General features: G+C 47.1%; 2 long non-coding RNA genes across 3 annotated transcripts in view; one reads left to right on the forward strand and one right to left on the reverse strand.

The window, feature by feature from the left end:
• Window positions 1–2,740: 2,740 nt before the first annotated feature.
• On the reverse strand, window positions 2,741–10,767 carry LOC140600712 (uncharacterized). The gene is made up of 3 exons (XR_012003874.1): window positions 10,433–10,767; window positions 9,873–9,968; window positions 2,741–4,332 (listed from the first exon to the last, which is right to left on the reverse strand). It is a non-coding gene; the product is annotated as an uncharacterized lncRNA (long non-coding RNA).
• A 162-nt stretch (window positions 10,768–10,929) lies between these two features.
• Window positions 10,930–19,654, forward strand: part of LOC140601553 (uncharacterized) — a 45,002-nt gene continuing 36,277 nt past the window's right edge. For both annotated transcript variants that reach the window (XR_012004559.1, XR_012004558.1), the window contains exons 1-2: window positions 10,930–11,165; window positions 13,110–13,216. This is a non-coding gene — a long non-coding RNA (uncharacterized lncRNA). The remainder of the gene's footprint in view (window positions 11,166–13,109; window positions 13,217–19,654) is intronic.

The following is a 19,654-nucleotide window of genomic DNA, read 5'->3' on the forward strand; positions in this document are numbered from 1 at the left end:
TTGGCTGTTGTTTCCTTTGGAAGGAAAGGAAAGTACACAGCAAAAGTATGTTGTTTCACTAGGCTGAAGGTGGATGGACATACCATTGCTGCGGGCTGTAGCTAGGACGGTGACAATATTTGTGCTTCCCTGGCTTTGTCCAGCTCCTGCTACTCTGTTTTCCCTTGCTTCCAGCTGCCTGAACAAAATGGAAGATCTGAAAACTAAATGAGTTCCTCTGGGTGGGGGAGTAGGGATTGACTGGGAGAGAGCACAGGGATCCTTCTGGGGTGAGGAGACATTCTGTATGTTAAATGGGGTATGCGTTATGCATCTATCAAAACTCAGGGAGTGTTGCAAATCAGCTATGCATTCACTGTATATAAATGAGCCTCAGTATTTAACAAAAAATTTAAATGTTTGACATTTGCAAACCAGCAGGATCTTGCTATTTTTGTGCAGGTTAACATAAATGAGATAAGGTAGAGTAGAAACAGGAAGGAAGGCATGGGGCGGGGGGGAGGGGGGAGCGCTGTCAGGGGCTGATCTCCTCAGGATCTGAGCCAGGGGATCTCGGGTGAGAAGCTCAGTTTAGTGGGCTCTGACCCTCAGCCCTCATCTGCATGAAGGAGACATAGCCCTGCCTTGCAGGCTGCTGCTGTGGTAAGGATTTCAGAACCTGTATATAACAGCCCAGCGTGGTGTCTGACAAAGGACAGAGGGTCAACATGTGGGAGTCATTCTTGAAACTTTTCCAGGGATATCAGGCTGCTGTTGTGCTCTGTAATTCCTCTGCAGGGTGTGGAAGAAGTCAAGCCCCCCCCCTCCCCCCCACCCCCCCATGAAGAGGGGAAAGAAGATAGGGCCTGGGGATGCTTCTAACTGCTATTTCTGAGAGCCAGAGAAACTCCCACCTAGGATTGCCATGCTGTACTTTTCTGGGGGTGGGTACTGGGGAAAGTGGACTGTAGGGGGGTGAGGTAGAGGCCCAGGGACCTCGCGGTTCTGACAAGAGGAGGTGGCCTGGGGTGCAAAGCAGATAAAAAGGAGCCATGTAGCTGTGTGCAGCAGAGTGCTGGTCATGTGACTCTGCCTGCAGCCAGCCAGCCCTACCCTTTATACTGCTGCGTGCAAAATGAACCTGGTTACAACAATAAAATATTAATCTAAAGTAAATTTTGGAGAGATTATATAAATACACAACTGCTTTAGCTTTAAGATTACTTATGTTTGAACAGCAGGTTGCATGTCTTAAAGTCTAGCTCCTGAGAATGTATGTGTAGGCCATGCTTGCGTTGATATCAATCTGCACCCCTACAAACTAGAGGGCTCCCCATGCAACCCACAATAAGTTAATCAACAAAGAGGAGCTAACCATAAGTTATCATCAAAGACCAAGAAGAGCAGTAATTTAAAATCATGACCAGCTCAAGATAGTCCTATGGTTGCAGCAAGTCATTCTAGACTCACTGGGGACTTGTGGTGACTTTTTTGGGCCTGTGCCTCACGCAGTCCACAGGAAGACCTCATACTGCATGGCTGCCTTCTTCCTTGGGAGAACAGTGAGTTGGGGTCCACTGTAAACCTTAGTAAATTTTAACATGAGTTAACAAGTCCCAAATACTAGTAATTCAGTAATAACTTTACCAGGTAGGTATTTGCTAAGTAATCTTCTGATGTAAAATGAAATTTTATACAGATTAAAGGGAGGACCTTTGAGTGATGTAGAAGAACCCTCCCAGCACTCCAGGGGACTAAATATTCTACACTGTCAAGCCTTGGCCTTGAGCAATAGAGTTGCCTGAGATAGTTAATGAAAATGCAGCTTCCAGGGCCCCCCTTGCAGAGATCAGATGAGTCAGGATTGGGACCTACGAATCTTCATTTTAAACAAACACTTGTTTAATTCGTTTAAAATTAAGAAGGGATGCTGATGTAGGTGGTCCAAAAATAGGAATTTATTGCAAATGCCCCAGAAAAGATTGTGGTATCACTGTGGGCCAGGTGCTGTATGCACCTGATATTCTGAGAGCGTCTCCAGGATGGGTGGGTGCTTTTAAGAATTCTGGGTGGTTCATATAGCCAAAGGTGGGGAAGGCAGTGAGGACGGACCCAAACAAAGTAGGCTCCCTCTGTGGGAGGAATGTTGTGATCAATGAGTGGTGGCAGCTTGGAGAGAATTAAAGGCCTCCTGGTAAGGGTGGGGCTGAGGGACAAGAGACTTAGAAGTCAAGGCCAGAGAGGCAGTGAGAGGGGGAGAGGACCATGGAAAAGGCTGGAAAGACATAGAGGAAGTAGTAGAGGAAAAGAAATACATGGCATCAGTTACCTACCTCATTCACTGCTCACTACTGTGCTGTGAGCTGGGCACTAGCATACCCTTTTACCAGTGGGGAGATGGTGCTTGGAAAGGTTAACCAATTGGCCAAAATACGTATGGAGTCAGGATTTCATCCCAGGTTCATATAGTTCCTGACGTTTTGCTCCTTACCTAGTGCTTTGTCAGGCAAGTAAATGATAGGCAACCACTCTATCCAGCATTTATTCAGTATTTCATTCATTCACCCAGCATGAATGAGCTTCTACTAAGTGTGAAGAGCTGAGATAAGGGTAGGGGACTGACTGATAAACAAAAAGGACATTTTCTGAGACTTTTTAAAAAAAAGATTTTATTTATTTATTCATGAGAAAGAGAGAGAGAGAGAGAGAGGCAGAGACACAGGCAGAGGGAGAAGCAGGCTCCTCACAGGGAGCTTGATGTGGGACTTGATCCCTGGACCCGGAATCATGCCCTGAGCCGAAGGCAGACACTCAGCCGCTGAGCCACCCCGGTGTCCTTTTCTGAGACTTTGATAGAAAATACACACAATAGGCAACCATGTGCATAATTGCGACTTTGTATTCTTTTTCGTTGTAAGAATAAGAAAGGAAAATTGCAAGCTTTATAAGAAAGACAGCAGGAGTTCTTCATTTAGACTGAAGGACTAGAAAAGGCCTCTGTGAGAATGTGATATTTGAGCTGAGACTTGAAAGATGGGTAGGAATTAGTCTAGCTGGAGTGTGGGGAAGAATGTTCCAGAACTACATTATCCAAAGGAATTTTCTATGAGCATGGAAATATTTCATATTTGTGCAATCCAACATGTAGCCTCAAGCCACCTGTGACTATGGAGCACTTGAAAAGTGTCTAGTGTGACCAAGGAACTGAATTTCTAATTTTATTTAATTTTTATTAACTTAAATATAGATAAGCAGAGAGCCACGTGTATCCAGTGGCCATTGTATTGAACAGCACAGCTCTATAACCAAGGGAAAGTTTATGCAAAGCACCTGAGCTCAATAAGGGTTTGGCAGCTTCCAGAAACCTAAAGTGTTAGGTACAATGAAGAGCCAGGTGAGGCCAGAAGGGAGTGGCATTCAGAGTACGAGCACCTGCAGGCCTCAGGTGGATTTTCAGGTTTACTGCAATAGGGATGTTGAGGTTTTTGAGAAGAGGAATACCTTGGCCAATTTTATGTCTTTTTTTAAAAAAATATTTTATTTACCTATTCTTTATGTCTTAAGAAGTTTGCTCTGGGCTGGGGCAAAAGTATTATAGGCGGTGAAAGTGGGAGAAGAGAAACCAAGGAGAAAGCAATGTTAGTGGTTCGGCTTAAGGTAGAAAATGGAAATGAGAGAACTGAGTGGATTTGTGGTATAATTTTCAGACAGAATTTGACCCAACCCATGGTTTTAAAGATAGAATCTGGCTTCCTAGATCTGTGTTTTCTAATATGGTAGCTTAGAAAGCTATGTGGCTGCTTACATTTAAATTAATTAAAATAATTATAACAATAATAATTTTAATAGTTTTTAATAATAAAGTTTAATTCATTAAAATAAATGAAATAATGTGGCTTGCCTGCCCTAGGCACATTTCACATGCCCAGTGGCCACGTGGGGCCACTGGCTGCCACTATCAGACAGCAAAGCTTTAGTGAGCTTTCCCACCATTGCAGAAACTTCTATTGGATAGTGCTGAGGTACTTGGAAAAGTATTTAAAATAGGATCTAGAAAAGATCAAAGAGTTCATCAAGTAAAACACCCTCATATTAGAGGTGACAAGCCTGAGGACGCTCAGCTGACATTGCTAGAGCAGTACCTACCCCAGGCTCTCAGCCAGAAGCCGCCTCCACTCACCTGCTTTGTAAGCATCATTGACAGAAACACCAGCTTTCCAAAGGGCTTTGCTTCCTAAGCAAAAGGGCTTGCTTCAAGAACAAGGGCAGAGCAGCTCTCGCTTCTCCTTAATGTTTGTTGATGAGAAGAGGTACAGGGGCAGGACAGAAGGTTGTATGAATGACCTGATGACCCTGCTGGACAAAAGGTGAAGTAAGTTGCTGCGGGCAGGGGCTGAGTAAGCAAAGCTTCCTGGAAGGCTCAGGCCTAATTCTGACTCAGACCATTTAATAGTTCCATGGCAGCCTGGAGAAGGAAGAGTGACATATAAACAATAAAACACAATCATTATTTCCAGCTAGCACTGCCCAGCTCTGGAGACCCAGGGAATAGGGTTCTAGTCCCCTCAGCGGAAAAGAATGCATGACCCTCTGAAACCACACACCGCACAGCGGGACTCATTTTGTCATTCAGCCCCATGTGCTCACTTGGTATCTCCAAAGACATCCCAAAGAAGTGGGTTCCAAAGAACTACCACTGGCTCACACTTTATGTATGAGTCTAGACCCCAAGTGGGTCTTGTCTCCAGAGAAGCAAAGAGAAAAACAACAAGAAAAAACCTGAGCTAGCAAAGCTTCCTGGTGACTTGGTAATTCTGGGAACAATGAAGTGAGTACACAGGAAGTAGGTTAAAAGACAAAAAAAAAAAAAAAAAAAAAGCCCTGTTTTTGTCACCTCTGAGCCTCTAGTGATGGGCAGGGCTTAGCTTCAGATGGGTCAAGTGGAGGAAGGGGATGGGGAGGCTGCCTGGGTGCAGGCTTGGGAAGCCAAGGAAGACACAGTGGAGGTCAGCAGGTGTCTAAGACTCTGTGATCCACCCGGGGCCCTGACTTGCTGAACCTGAGACTGCTTCCCTGTGGACAGTGACATGGGTTTGTCTCCACCTTCCTTCCAAGCTTAGGCTGCTCTGGCTTACAGCACTCAGGGCCACCATATTTACCCTTGATGGAGGCAGTGGCATTCTGATGGCCTGTCAGTGTTTCCTGTTGCCCTGCATCTTTTTGGACTATGGACAGATGACCTATGACTACGACACATGAATGTCATCTCCTTCCATCAGTGCTTGGACTCACGTCTTTCATGTTAGCATTACCGTCAGTACTTGAACAGGACAGCCATGTGTTGAGTGCGGCCTACGTGCTGGGCACTGTGCGAAAGCTTCTCGTGCATTAGTTCACGTAAACCTTGTAATACCCTGTAGGACTACGTTCTCTCCACTTTACCAATGAAGAAAATGAGGCTCAGAGAAGTGAGAGTAACCATATGATCCAGCAATGGTGCTCTTCAATATTTACTCAAACGAGCTGAAAACTTCTGTCCACACAAAAACTTGCACATGGATGTTTATAGCAGCTTTATTCATAATTGCCAAAACTTGGAAGCAACCAAGATGTCCTTCAGTAGGTGGAAGGATAAATAAACTATGGTATATCTAAACAGTGGAATATTATTCAGTGCTAACAAGAAATGAGTTATCAAGTCATGAAAAGACATGGTGAAACCTTAAATACACATTACTAAGTGAAAAAAGCCAATCTGGTAAGGCTGCATATCATATGATTCCAACTATATAATATTGTAGAAAAGGCAAAACAATGGAGAAAATAAAAGTTCAATGGTTGCTAGGGCTTCAGGGGAGGGTTGGATGAATTGGAGCACAGAGAATTTTTAGGGCAGTGATTCATTTATTAAGACCCATAGAATGTACAACACCAAGAGTGAACTCAGATGTAAACTATGGGCTCTGGGTGATGATGTGTCCGTGTAGGTTCATTGATTATAACAAATGTGCTGTTCTGATGGGGGAGGCTGTTCAGGGGCAGGAGGGTTATGGTAAATGGAATGCTGCAATTTCCACTCGACTTTGCTGTGAACCTAAGACCGCTCTAAGAAATAGAGTCCATATTAAAAAAATATATATATATGTGTGTGTCCCTACCTGTCCAAGGTCCCAATGCTAGTGAACAATGGACCCAGGACCCAAATGCAGGGCTAAGTCAAAATATCCTGTTCTTCACTTTCCTGCTATCCTGCCCCACTGTAGTCTTTCATACCTTAATTGACATTGATTCCATGATGTGCCCATTCATTCTATTTTCCAGATAAGGAAGTAGGCTCAGAGAGATTAGCTAACTCACTTGAGTCACCAACTGGGTGGGCGAGGAGCTGAGTAGGAACTTGAATCTAGGTTAGCTGGTTCAAAGCTCTGTGTTCTTATCAGGTAACACATTGACTCTGACCTGGAAACTCATTTGGCCTCGAAACACACAGAGACTGGGGTCTTGGCTGATTGCCTCCACCTAGCAGGTACTACAAGACTTTTGCTCCCTGTTGAGTTCTTCCACCAGCTGCTCAGACTGGATGGAGCCCCGTGAACCCCAGGATTTGGGTCGTGTCTCCCCCAAGGCAAAATGCACAAAAAAGAGCTTTGTCATTGGTCCACGCCTTGAACAAAGGGATGTGATAAATGGAGAGCAGGGGCAAGGGAGGTAACTGGGCTTCCCTCATTTTTTCACCAGAGAAGGCTCAACTCTTCTTCCCTTGAGGGTATGGGATTCTGGGCTGGCCAGACCTCCTGGTTTTGGGGGAAAGCTTGCAACGGGGATGGAGAGGTTCTTTAGAAACCCTGGGAACATTCAAGACTCCCTTCTCGCGGGGCACCTGGGTGGCTCAGTTGTTTAAGCATCTGCCTTTGGCTCAGGTCATGATCCCGGAGTTTGGGGATCAAGCCCCACGTGGGACTCCCTGCTCAGTGGGGAGTCTGCTTCTCCCTCTCCCTCTGCCCCTCCCCCCCGGCTTGTGTGCATGCTTCCTCTCTCACTCACTTGCTCACTCACTCTCAAATAAATAAAATCTTAAAAAAAATTAAAAGACTCCTCTCTATGTCCCCTCTTTAGAGGGGAGTTTGACAATGCCCTCTCTTCCTCTGTGGGTTGAGGATGTACCTGATTTAAATCCTGACTACATTGGTCTTCCTCTCCTTCTAGTCTTTCTTCCTTTTGCTTCTAGGCCACACCCCTTCCTTGTTCTCTCAGGAAAGGTGGAGGGCACTGGCCATGTCTGTCTGGCTGGCAGGCTGGCACCTTTCTTTCCAGGCCAAAATCTACCTTCTAGCCCACTGATTTCACTGCTCTGTGTGGGGGGACAACCTGGAAAACAACCAAATGTTCAATGTCCTGCTGTAGAAAAGGAGCTTAAAACTTAAGCTGATAACAATCAAGGCTGCCCATGTGGAGTTGGGCAGGTTGTATACTGTCCATGGGTGTTTGGTAGAGGGGTGAGTGGTGAATGGGGTCTTAGATAGAGACTTTGCTATCCTGATCAAGCTGTGCCCCTTTAGCCCAGAGGGGCATCTCTATGGAGCACAGAAGTGCCAGGTGGCCTGAGATATTTTCGAGAGCAATGGTGATCACTGTTCATAATCTGCATTACTCTTGTTTTTATTCCTAAATACTAGTTGACATGGCATGGAAAGGGGCTGAACTTGGGAGTCATGACCCCAAGTTCAATCCAACCTGACTTCTCCACTTTTAAGAGATAAGAACTTTGTAAGTCTCTTGGCCTCAATGTACCCACCTCAAAATGCTCCCAAATACATGTTTTCCTTGGCCCTCACACACACACAAAAGGAAAAATCTCTGTAAGGAGAACAAAGCCATGGGTCACCATTCCTGTTTAACAGAGGAAAAGTTAAGTGGTCTGCCCAAGGACGATGAGTGGTAAGTGGTAGGGAAAGGATAGAAGCTGGTCTTCTCTTGTGGCTCCAGCACAGCCCGCCCCACACAGGGTGCCTCAGGCCTGCAGTCAACAGCTCAATGTTCTCAGCACTCATATGTTCCTTTATTATCTTCTGTGAGTCTCAAGGTGAACCAGAGGGGGCGGACGGTGGGTGCATTTAAGGTGGCCAAAGAGATGTCCATTGTTTTTTGTGGGGGGGGGGGAATGGTATTGCATTTAAATATTTTATTTATTTATTTTGAGAGAGAGAGAGAGTGTGTGTGTGAGAGAGCCAGTGTGTGTGCAAGGAGGGGGAGGGCCAGAGGGAGAGGGAGAGTCTCAAGCGGACTTCCTGCTGAGAATGGAGTGTGAGGCGGGGCTCAACCTCAGGATCCTGAGATCATGACCTGAGCTGAAATCGAGAGTCAGATGCTAATTGACTGAGACACCCAGGTGCCCCCAGATGTCCATTTTATCCAACACAGGGATGTGAGCGTCCAGCAGGAGTACCGTTAGGGAGCACAGTGCATCAGCCTTTTGCTGAATGACATTCTCGCAGTTTTGCATAGCCCCTTGCAGTTTCAAATGCACTTCTAAATATAATATTGAAGAGCTCACTTGATCTCCACAGCTCAGGGAGGAGGCGGTGGTTCCCAGAGCAGCTGTTTTATAGACACGGCCGAGTTGGGGGTGTGCGGAGGAGTGGGCTGACTGGCTCAAGCTTGCCGCCCAGAAGGGCTGGGGGTGCACCTCTAATGGGGCGTTCCAGTGCTGTGCCAGCACCCTCCCCAGGTCACCCTACTGTTGAGTCCATGGCTGCCTTCCTGGCGTCTATGGAGCCCCCACGCCCCCTCTATTGTCACATTCATATTCTCTCTCTCCCTGTCTCCCCCTTCATACACACACACACACACACTCTTTCTCATACATTCTTTTTTTTTTTTTTTAAGATTTATTTATTCATTCATTCAGAGAGAGCAAAGAAAGAGGCAGAGACACAGGCGGAGGGAGAAGCAGGCTCCATGCAGGAAGCCTGATGTGAGACTCAATCCTGGGTCCCCAGGATCACACCCCAGGCTGCAGGCGGCACTAAACCGCTGCGCCACCAGGCTGCCCTTTCTCATACATTCTTATTCATTCACACACATCAGCAGTGGAGTGTAGACTTGGACCCCCTCCCCCAGATACATACCCTAGTGGTGGGGTGTAGATTTTGACCCCCCCATATACACACACATTCCAGCTGTGAGGTGTGGACTTGGACCACAGCCTGCTCCCCAGGGGAGAAACTTTCCTTCACCCCAGCCTCTCCAGAGCCAGCTCTACCCCTACCCCCATTCCCCCCAGGCCCCCTGCACCCCCAACACAGACCCAAGCCTGTCCTCACACTGAAAAGACAAGGAAGGTCCTGGCAATTAGAGCTGTGCAGGAGGCATGGGGGAAGAAAATGCACCAACTTCCCCACTTGGTGCTAACACAGGCTTTTCTGTTTTTTCTTTTCTTGAACTTTTCAGCTATGAGGGAAATACACAGACCTTAGTTGGGTTTCTTTTTAAGTAGGAATCAACAGACCTCTTATATCATTTCTTCTAGGGCCTTCCAGACCTCAGGGACGGTTCTGTATGTGGCTCTCCTCCCCAAAGCCCCTCAGAGCAGAGGTCCCAGCTGGAGATGGCCAGCAGGGACCTCACTTCCTCTCCTTGGGACGGCTCAGCCTTTGGGCCCTCCCCACCCCACCTCCCACCATGTGCCAGGCTCTGCTGAGGAAGGTGCCCCTTTAAGGGCTCTGGGTATTTTCAATCATCTTGTGTTTCTGTGACCTGGAGTGGGGCAGGGCTCAGTGGGGGCTCTCTGGGTATTTTTCTTATTTTTGGACAATCAGCAGAGCAGAAATTCCAGGCTGTGTGTATTTAGAGAAGGCCCCAGGGATCCTCAGAGAGGAAAGTGACATGCTGACCTCCATTCAGATGAGCCCCTGGCAGCCTGGAGGCTTCTCCTTTCCACTCCTGGTGCTCTAAACCCAGGACACACTGTCCAGGGGCTCCCCCAGCTGCTGCAAGAAAGGGGGAGAAGCTGGCTGCAGAGTCTGTCATGGGCTGGCTTTGGAGTTGAGCCGTCACCCACCTCTTCCCCTGCCCTGTCTGCCAGGCATTTCCAGAACACCTCTTGGTGGCAGGCTGTGCTTTCCTCTGCCTGGGGAAACAGCTCAACTCTGGGCCACTTAAGGAGCAACCTAAAAGACGGAGATGCCAGCATGGCCTCTGGTGCATGGGAGCACCCAACAGATCCTCAGGAAGTGGGCAATTATTCCTGGCTGCTCCCAATAGTCTATTGCTGACTCTGTATGTGAGCTTCTTTCATCCCCGCCCCAGCTACAGCTCCCCCAGGCCATGTGGCAGGTCCCCCAGGACATGCCAGCCAGTTGCTGTTGGTCGCAGACGCTGGCCCAGCACAAACTGACCACCGCCTCCCTCCCCACCGGCCTCAGGCCTTTGGATATTTTTGTAGGGCGCTTACCAGTCTGGGCCCTGCCAAGATCTTCCTTGTACCCAGTAAGCCAGCTGTTGGCAGACAGGTGTGAAAAGAACAGAAAGCAGACATCGTGGTCTGCTGATTTAATTACTGTTCTCCAGAGCAGCCGAGGTTTGGTCTGGAAAGCTCCTAATGGCAGGTCTGTCTGTGCAACAAGAGCAGACATTGTGAGCTTTAAATAAGCGGTTGACAGGCCACTGCTGACAGTAATGTGAGACCAGCCAGTCCGGGCCGACTCCTTGGGCTTCCGCTCTCTTTCTTTCTTGCTGCAGGCAGCAGGCACGGTGCTTAGAGGAGCTCCAGCACCTGCCAGGAGGAGCCGGCAGCCAGAATGGGTGGGTGCAGTGAGCCAGCCCCCCAGGGGACACTGAGCCAGCATTGTGATGTCCAACGTGTGCGTGCCCTTTTCATTTATCCACTCAACAAATATTTATCATGCACCTATTATTTGCCAAATGCTGTCCTTTCCCAGGGACCCAAGAGTGAACGGTGCCTCTCAGTGGTGAAGGGTCAGACACCCTGTCTCTGTGAGACTTTTTATTCTCCAGTGCATTTCAGCAGCTGCTTGCACCTGGCTGGGCTGATGGTGCAAAAGAAGGCTCTCCAGCCGCAGTCTCCTGGACCATCATATGGAATTCAGCCCCAGCTCTGAGGAAGTTCCAGTGTTGGCTCTGGAAAACCCCAGTGAAGGAGGATGGTCCTGTTTGCAGCCTCTCAGGCAAATTATGGCCATCCCAGACGGCCATGGGGGCCAGTCACACCCCATGTGTGTGCATGTGCATGTGTGCGGTTGGATAATTTCATCTGCGTTCAAGCTAGAGGGCAGGACCTTATTTATTCCACCTGTGTTTTTTTTCCCTAAACTGAGATTATTTTCTTTTTCTTGATTAAGTCCAAGGCCTTGCTTTCTTTCTTTTTATGATGCTAGTTTAACTTTATTTTTTTTTAAGATCTTATTTATTTATTTTAAAGAGAAACAGAGAGAGGTTGTAGGGAAGGGGAGACGCAGAGGGAGAGAGAGAATCTCAAGCAGACTCTGCACCGACCTCGGAGCCTGACATGGGGCTCCATATCATGACCTTGAGATCATGACCTGAGCCAAAACCAAGAGTTGGCTGCTTAATTGACTGAGTCACTCAGGCACCCCTAGTGTAACTTTATTTTTAAATATTTTAATTGAGATATAGTTGACCTAGAACATTATGTTAGTTTCAGGCGCACAACGTGATGATTCTCTCTAAATATAGACACACATACATATACAGAGAGAGAGAAATGATCACCAAATATGTCTATTTAACATCTGCCACCACACATAGTTATAATTTTTTTCTTCTTGGCCCAGATGGCCAAACACACATATGTGTATTGTGGGGGAAGGGCAAACGCTTATCTGTAAGGATTGGCTATTACTTCAGATATTCTCAGGGATATATGGGACGAAAATCATGGGCAACTAAAGTATTTTGCAGGACGTTTGTGTAGAATGAACTATAGAAGTCATGATCCATCCATTTGCATCTGAGTTCAGAGACTAGGGGATCACACAAGAGGCCTTGTCATGGCTCTGGGGCTGTCAGACTCCAGCCTGAGCCACCCCTCCACCCCATCTTCCCTCCAAGTCAGCGAGATGCAGCCATATCATCTCCCCCGTACCATCCTGGACACGTTTGCCTTCCTTCAGCTGTAAGGGTATTGCTCTTGCCCCTCAAATCGTCAGTCTGCTATGATCGAGCAGTAAAGAACTGCACAATGGGGTGATTTTAGCATCGAGAGGATAAAGACTGGACACCTGAACACAATTGGACAACCGATTCCCTTCCTCTCTGGTTTTCTCAATGTACTCTCCCATTTCCTTCTCTCACATGCTTTTATTTTTTTCAGTTTATTATTTATTTATTATTTTTTAAAAAGATTTTATTTATTTATTCATGAGAGACACACAAAGGGGGGGTAGAGACACAGGCAGAGGGAGAAGCAGGCTCCATGCAGGGAGCCCGACATGGGACTCGATCCCAGGTCTCCAGGATCATCCCCTGAGCCGAAGGCGGTGCTAAACTGCTGAGCCACCTGGGCTGTCCTTAAAAGATTTTATTTATTTATTCATGAGAGACACAGAGAGGGAGACAGAGACGTAGGCAGTGGGAGAAGCAGGCTCCCCATGGGAGATAGCAGATGCTCAACTGCTGAGCCACCCAGGTGTCCCTCACATACTTTTATTTGAAGCTAATATCGAGGGCCTGCTTCATGTTGGGCACTGTGTTTATATGCATTGTTTCCTGGAAAACAATCTTGTGAAGAAACATCATGAAACCTTAGTTTCTGGAAGAGAGAAGTGAAGTTGTGCAAGGAACCTAGTGTGCCCAGTATCCCCCACCTACTTACAGGATTTGATCCCTATGGTCTGACCTCAGATCTCCTGCCCCATTCACTGTACTATGCAGACCCTCCCGGACAGGTGATGCCTGTGTCATGTGTGTCTCATTCATTGTTAAGGTGAAGGTTTGTCCCTGAACCTGTCATTCAATTAATTCAAGAAAGTGGCTGATATTGTCTCATTTCTTGCTTACAAGACTTGAGGCTCTACATCTCTATGCCCTTAGGTGAAACCTGCCCAGGTCTATAGCCCACAGGTCCCATGAGAGTCACTTGTCTTTTCTAGGTCCACCGTTGTAGATGGCCCTAGAGGGGACTACCCACAGAAGGGGGATGATGCCAAAGCTACACATGAAGTCCTGCTCCAATGCCCATTCTCTGTATGATCTTTAGGTAAGTTCTTAAAGCCTCAGTTTCCTCATCTGTGAAATGGAAGTAAAACAAGAACCTGCCTTACAGCACTATTGCTGGATTATATGAGGTACCTTGCAGTAGGCAGTTAGCGGAGCTGACATAGTATAAGCACTCAGTAATTACTATCTATAACAGGTCCATGGTCTGTTATCTGATTCTGAAGTCAGAAAAGCTCTGAAAATTGTATATGTGGTGTCAAAACTCATTTGGAAGCGAAGCCTCTCCTGAAGTGATGCATAGCTATATTTAGAAACGCTAATGAGGTATTGCTGTGGAGCCGCTGGGGCTGTTACATGATGCATTGTACACGCGTCACATTGCCCATCTAAAGTCTGAAACACTCTGAATCCTGAAACACACCTGGTTCCCAGGGTTTAGGATAAGGGATTGTGAACCTGGATTACTTATAAGTGCAGAGTCAGTATGTCCTCTGACTTTCAATAGCAATGACTGTCAGCTCTGGAACTCTGAGAGCCAAAATCCTGGAAGGAATGGAAATAACTCTTTTCTCCTAGAAGGAATTAGAGATTGTATTTAAGAACAGAAAGCATGAGAAGTCATGAAGTCAGATGAAATTCAATATATTTCTTGCTTCTTTGCTCTTGTGATCATTAGAGAGCTTCTATAGGGAGATGGTCCTAGATGAGGAATTATCTTTTAAGACCATTTCAGTTCCCAGATCCCAGGGTGTCATGATTGCTTCTTGCTTGTTCAGCATCCTGCTAGGGAGGCCTGGGGAAAGGAGAGCAGACCAGTTGTGTCCTCTCAAGGAATCTATGCTTTCACTGAGGTTAAAAAATACGTGCTCTTGAAACAGGGAGTAGTACGTTAGAAGGTTAAAGTAGATCAGAATATATTAAAAGATGAAGAGATCAATGCTTAAGTGAATAACAGAGATAGTATGTACTGTAGGACTTCAGGAAAAGGACCTCCAAGGTGTGGGAGCTAATTAAGGGTAAGTTAATTCTTAGAGAGAAAAGCTCAAGGAAGGGGTAGGAAAGGAGAGGAGTGGAAGGGAAAGCAGGGGCTTTGGAACTCAAGTCGACACTCCACAGGTAGCCACTATGTGGCTTCAGCAATTTGGCTAAACTTTCTCAGTCTTTGTTTCCTCCCCTCTAATGTGGAGTGGGTTCTATCTCTCTCCAGCTACAAATACTATAAATATTAGATAAAATACTGTATGTAAAGTGTTACCAGAACACCCCTTCTTCTTTTGGTGGCTCTTCCCTGCAGTTTGGCTCTCAGAATCTTAGCTCTCATTTGCTCCATGATTGCCTATGTTTGATAAAGGCATATAAACCAGGAGTACCCAAGCAACCAACCAGCCATTCAGTCAAGGCCTCAAACAAATGTCCCCCTACCCCCACTGCAGCATTTGACAACTCTCTCCTGTGCAGCCCCTCCAATCACTGTAGTCACACCACATCCTCTGTCCAGCAGTGGCCTTTGAAAGCCAGCTGGTCCATGGAACTTTGCCCTGAAGTCAGAGATGTTTGTTCTCAGGAGATCTCATTTTATCTTCTTAGGACCTCTTGACTTGTTAACGCACAGCACCACCCCATGAGAAAGTTCCCAATAGGTGGCGATTGCCCTGATATTTTGACTCCAGTGTCATTGTCCAGTTTCAGTAAGTCATAAAAATACCCAAACCATATAAATCGTACCTATCAACTAGGGGAGAGGTCAAAGGAAATGTAAAAACAAAGGAGAGTAGAGGTTCATGGTCAAAATGCAGGGGGAGAGAAGGCTGCATCAGATCTAATGCAGAAGGAAAGGGGAAGAAATAGTTGCCAGAGCAGAGTTGACACCAGAGCCCACCACACAGAAGCAGGGGGCTCAGGAAGACTGTCTCAGTTCTGAGGGGCTGTGTCTGCACCCCAATATCAACATCAGGTAGAGCTAGTACAAAGAAGGCTATGGTTGAATGAAACTCTTAGTGGTACGGCAGCAGTGGTTTGGTAGTACTGCCCTCATTCCACCTGTATGGAGGATGAAAGGTCCATGAGGATCCTTTCTCCTGTGGGGGCTGGTCTGGAAGAGCCCAAGGGCCTCAGGGACCAGTGACAGCAGGGAGAGCAGCCTGCCTAAAGTAGATGGGATGCTTGGCAGTTTAGATGCAGAGACTGGAGGATTTTGAACACCAGACTGAGCCTTCATCTGCAGCTACTGGGTGCCTGGGCAGTGTTGAGAGAACCAACATGGTGATTAAAAATGGGGTAAAGGGTACCCTGTGATGACAGGTGAGTGTGAATGTTTCAACAAGGAAGGGAAAGAAGACATGGAGACGAACAGGAATAAAAAGGAAGGGATGGGTCCTGCTGATATTTTTGTAATTTTGTTCAAATGAGTTTTATTATTATTTTATCAACTTAAGTTTTTATGGGATTTATTGTGGTAAAGTTCACATAAGATCGACCATCTTGAAGTGAACAATTCAGTGGCTCTTAGAATATTCATAATGTTATGGAATCACTACCTTTATCAAGTTCCAAACTTTCTCATTGCTCCCAAATAAGACCCTGTACCCACTAAGCAATTTCTCCCCATTTCCTCCTCCCTCCCGTACCTGGTAACCAGCTGTCATCCATCTTTATGGAGTTCCCTTTCTCTGAAATATTGTAGGTAAGTGGAATAATATGTGACCTTTGATATTTGGCATCTTTCACTCAGCATGGCTTTGAGTTTCATCCACATTGTTGCATGCATCAGTATTTCTTTCCTTTTATGTGTGGATGGACCACATTTGTTTACTCATCCATCTGTTAATGGACATTTGGGCCGTTCCACAATTTGACCATTGTGAATAGTCAGTAGAAACCTAGGTGTACCATCCTGGTCACATTCTGAAGATGACTCTGCTGCTGTGTCTTTAAGCAAACTTTGCTTGGAGGCTGTGACAAGTCAGACTTTGGGAAATGTATTTCAGAGGTCAGGTACCAGTTTCAATCACTGGTGAACCAGGACACAGGCACCACTAGGCAGAAGAAGCTAAATGTTAGATAGCTCCATCCTAGGGAAACAGCTCCAATTCAGCTCAAGAGGCCTTGGAGAGACAGTGTGGTCTGGTGGAGAGCACCCTAGGGTGGAGTCAGAAGGCAGGGCGGTGTTTTAGGATGGCTCTGTCATTCCCAGGTTGGGTAGTAGCTGAGTAGGTCTCTGAAGCTCAACCTCCTCCTTTCTCAAATGTGCTGTCACCCCTGCTGGCCTTATCACAATGCTGTTAAAAGGCTGCAGGGCCTGTCTCCTGCGGGAGCTACTCAAGCAGTCAAGGGTCACACATTTGTGCAGTGACTGTTGTTTCCCTGTTAGAAGACAAGCAAGCCGACTCTTGAGTCACTCTTAGTATGCTCTTGTGTGAGTCACAGGATGTTATCTGCAAGTATTAGAAAATGAAAATCTTCAGAAGGCTACTGGGTAGCCCACAGAATTAGAGAAATCAATAATCAGCCTCCAAAGTCAGGGACCACATAAGGGCTGGGGTGCCAGGGAAGGAGATGGACTGCTGGGACAAAGAAGCAATGGTCATTTTTCTGCCTTGGGTGGCTCCAGTCAAGGTTCCTGATCCTAGGAGAAGGTCTGGATGATGGGTCACCAGACTAGGGGAGGACAAGACTCCCTGACTGGCAGCTCCATCAGGCCAGCACACTGGTGTGGGAGGTGGAGGTGGCTCACCAAATGCAAACAAGGGAGCAGTTAACAGAAGGAAGAGGAAGTGGGCTCTGGGAGGCCCTAGAACCACAAACGTCCACCAGAGACAAACTCTTTGCACTGTTTGTGCAGAAGCAAGCATAGCTGGGGCCCTGGCACCAAAGGCTCTGGGGTTACCCTCAAAGCAGAGTTCAAGTTGGGGTGACCAGGGATTTGGGGTGAAGGTTGTGGCCTGGCACCTGCATACCCCCTGGGAGGTGCTGCCCTTCTGTGCCACATTCCATGTATGAGGTCCAACAGCTCTGCCTGAGAGGCCTGGACCAAATGACATCTGGTAACTAAAAATATCCTGGCTCCAGGGAATCAGCAGAAGGAGGCCTTCCAAAGCCAGCCAAGGTCCTCAATATATGTAGGAAACGATTAATCACACCCTGTGATTCTGCTTGGTATGAGTTGTCTTTACACTTTAAAAATAAATAAATGTGAACTGAGGTCCACCCGGCCCCTCCTTTCTTTAATCATCCATGTCGGAAGTGGTTGGTAACCCCTACTGCCCATGTTCCCCAGGATAGGGTGCCCTGCTTCCTGGGAAAACAGGAATTTCTCATCAGATCAACAGGAAATTCTATTTTTATTGATGTTAGAATTAAAAATACCACAGGGAGAGAGGGACACTCTCATATTCAAGCAGGGCACTAAATTTATCCTCCCACTGAGGTGCTCCCCTCCAAAATTGTTGTTCCCAGCGCTCATTCCTGGGTTTGCTCCCTCTGAGACTAGCCCCGACAGTGTAATGAGACAAGGAGCTGTGACATTCTGACTTGGTTTGCTCTCTGATCCCAGGCAGCAATGTTGCCATGAGGGTCACCAGGACTGGAGGAAGGCTGTGCTCCATTCAGGTCATGATCCAGCTGGGGGACCTATTCCAGAGACACTCGCAAACATGATGAGATAGCTCCAGCATTCCAGAGCCACCTGAGCAGTCCTGGCCAAGAGTGGCCCTGCAGTCCGTGTACCCATTCCCCCCAGTTTGGAGAATGGCATTGATTTGCTGTGAGAAGCCAGCCCCCAGAAAATCAGGGAAGGAAAGCCAAATTTTATGGAGGCCTGATTGTATGCCAAGGACGTACTAGTGGGTACCGGCGGGGCCGGGCCATCCGATGTGTCCAGCAGGCATCAAGGGAAGGTAGCAGCATCGGCGCCTTTCCTGTTTTACAGAAGAAAGAGCAGACACTCAGAGAGGTTCTCGGGGATTGGAACCTGGCTCAGCTTGATTCCAGAATCTATAGTCTTTTCTCTTGACCCTCTATACTGCGTTCAACATCTTGCTGCAGGTCGGAAGCAAAGCCCGTGGACCTAGTGGCCACTAGTGTGAGCACTGCCAGCTGGATGAATGGCAGCGCTTGCAGGCCTTATTTCTCCTGGAAGGAGCATCGGTCTGTTTTGCAGCGTGGCTGCCTTTGTTTGGCCTTTGCTGGAGCACAAATAACTACCTCATGCAGAGGGCGGTGAGGAATTCCCTCAGCATGCAGCTTGCTTGAACTTGAAAGTCACGTGGCTCCTTCTTGTAACCCTGCTAATGTACCCTTAGCCTTTTGTCTGGGATTTGTATAAACCAACATCTTATTTACTTGCTGAGTAGCGTTTTTGGTTTGTTCTGGTTTGGTTTATTTTTTAGTGGTACAAACTCAAAGAATGTTACGTAGCACCTAGGCTTTAACTCTGCCTCTGAAGCTGGGATCTGGATGGAATTCACTTCTCATCTTGGGGCCTAAGTCTCCTCATCTGTAGTAATGAGGGGCTTGACTAGGACCTGTGTTCTCAGTCCAGAGGCTACTAATCACAAGGTAGCACCCCAAATGTGACTCTTCTAAACTGCGATGTGCTGCAAATCTAAAATACACACTGGATTTTGAAGATCGCCCCTAGAAAGAATGTAAACTATTTCATTAATAATAATTATATTGATTACCTGTTGAGATGACAGTAGTTTGGGTGTAATGAATTTCACCTGCCTGCTTCTTTTTGCTAAGGTGGCTATTAGAACATTGACATGTATATGTGATCGGGACCATGTTTCTCACGGACAGGTTGAACTAGACCTTCTGGGGTCCTTTCCATTTGTGATGTGGTCAGGTTACTTGTACAGGGTTAGGTGACGGGGCGGGGCGGGGCTCAACAGAGGCTGTGGAGGCTGCAGGGACCTCTTCCTCTGGCTGCTCCTCTGCCGTCGCTCTCATGTCCTCCACAGAGCTGGCCCACAGTGGAAAGGGCAAGCCCACAGCTACCGGTGCCCTTGCAAACTGGTGTCTGTGGCAAAATGTTTGCCCTGACAGACACTGCACCAGGTCATGGCCTGTCCTCTCTGCCCCAATAAGAAGAGGTCACCCATACCCTGAGATCCTTCCTCCTCGAGGGTTGAGCACCCCTTAAGAAGTGCCAGGCATGTGGCTAATGGCTGAGGGGTAGCCTCAACTTCTGCCACTGTGTCCAAGAGTAAGAGTGAGTCTGCCACATTTTAGAACCTTGATAAGTGTCTTAACTTCTAAAGAATTGGTTCCTGAGATGCTTGGCTCAGTCGGTTAAGTATCTGCCTTCAGCTTTGGTCATAATCCTGGGGTCCTGGGATTGAGACCCACATTGGGTGCCTGATTATCTGGGTGTCTACTTCTCCCTCTCCCCCTGCCACCACCACCCCCTTCCCTGCCATGCTTGCTCACTCTCTGTCTCTCAAATAAATGAATACAGTCTTAAAAAAATAAAAATCTA

This window comes from Canis lupus, chromosome 12 (assembly GCF_048164855.1).
Source record: "Canis lupus baileyi chromosome 12, mCanLup2.hap1, whole genome shotgun sequence".
Lineage (NCBI taxonomy): Eukaryota > Metazoa > Chordata > Mammalia > Carnivora > Canidae > Canis > Canis lupus.